We start from the raw sequence: 1,616 nt of genomic DNA, 5'->3' as shown, positions 1-1,616 counted from the left end.
TAGATAACTGACCTTAGAGAGTTGAAATCAATTTTCAAACATCACAGAGCTATGACAGAACAAAGGATTCAAACCAAGGTGGTCGGATTCCAAAGTTCTCACCGTTAACCATTACAGTCTCTGGTCTCCTGTTTTCAAAGAACTTGGTCAGACTTTATGAATCTCTCATTATGTATTTCTTTCTGGTATGTTCCAGCAGCTTAAGGCTAAAGCCCCTGGCACATCAATGGAAAGAGAATATTCTAGAGATGAGTTTCCTCAAAGCCCCTATCATGTCCTTGTTCCTCAGGCTGTAGATAAAGGGGTTCACCAGAGGGGTGACCACAGTGGACATTACAGAGGCTACTGCACTGTTCCTAGAGGAGTGAGTAGCTGCAGAACTAAGGTACACCCCAAAACCTGTTCCATAGAATAAAAAAAAAAAACTATTAAGTGTGACCCACATATGGAGAAAGCCTTATACTTTCCACCAGCTGATGGCATTTTCAGGACAGAGGAGATAATTCGAGTATAAGAAAAAACTATCCCAGAGAGAGGAACAACACCCAAAAGACTGGTCACTACATAGACCAAGATGTTACTAATGAGGATATCAGAACAGGCAAGCTCGAGAACATGAGCTAGTTCACAAAAGAAGTGGGGTATTTCCAGATCTGTGCAGAAGGACAGCCGCAGTGCCATCAGAGTGTGCAGCAGGGCATCAAGAACACCCATGAGGAAGGACAACAGAACCAGCAGCTCACAGAGTGTAGGACTCATAATGGCCGTGCACTTCAGTGGGTGGCAGATGGCCACAAATCTGTCATAAGCCATCATTACACTAGAATTCCATTTTCCAGTCCAGCAAAAGTCAGGACAAAGCAGATCCGGGTGCGGCAGCCTGTGTAACTGATGGATTTCCTCTGTGTCTGGGTGTTCGCCAGCACCTTGGGGATCGTGGTGGTGGTGAAACAGATGTCTACAAAGGACAGGTTGGAGAGGAAGAAGTACGTGGGGGTGTGGAGGTGAGAGTCAGAGACTGTGGCCAGGATGACGAGCAGGTTTCCAGCTACAGTGACCAGGTGTAGGGGCAGGAACAGCCCAGAGAGGAGGGGCTGCAGTTCTGGACCCTCCGAGAGCCCCAAGAGGAGGAATTCTGCCGCGTCTGACAGGTTCCCTGGTGTCATGTTGTTGATAGGTCTGATAGAAAAGATGGGGGTGACAACAAACCAAATGTAAGAGAAATCTTAATTTTTATTATCTGAATCTTTATGGAAGAACTTGCTTGATTAGATTTAGGTACGATTTTTGGCAAACATTCTTATGTACTTTCATTAGGACCCACATACTGACTGCTTCTCCTATTTTTTTTTTAATGATAATTATTACCTGGAATCCATTAGTTTATTGGGGTTTACAAAATGCTGATATTCTTCTTTTTTCATTTATTGGCTAAAATACTTCCATAAAGAGGAAACCATATCAGTGATAGATATTTTCTTCTGCTTCTCTTTCTCCTTTCTCCTCTCCTTTATTTACCTTTTATTCCCCTCACCACTTCTCCTCGTTCCCAAGTTTTTATTCACCACACATTCTTTTTCAAGGGGTCCCTGAGTGGTGCAAATGGTTAAGCACTG

At 43.8% G+C, this 1,616-nt stretch overlaps 1 pseudogene; it reads right to left on the bottom strand.

Moving 5' to 3' along the window:
- Positions 1 to 223: 223 nt before the first annotated feature.
- On the bottom strand, positions 224 to 1,166 carry LOC126074040 (olfactory receptor 7G3-like; annotated as a pseudogene).
- Between the last annotated feature and the right edge of the window lie 450 nt (positions 1,167 to 1,616).

The sequence above is a fragment of the Elephas maximus genome, chromosome 3 (genome assembly GCF_024166365.1).
Source record: "Elephas maximus indicus isolate mEleMax1 chromosome 3, mEleMax1 primary haplotype, whole genome shotgun sequence".
NCBI lineage: Eukaryota > Metazoa > Chordata > Mammalia > Proboscidea > Elephantidae > Elephas > Elephas maximus.
This window is presented reverse-complemented; position numbering and strand designations above follow the sequence as displayed.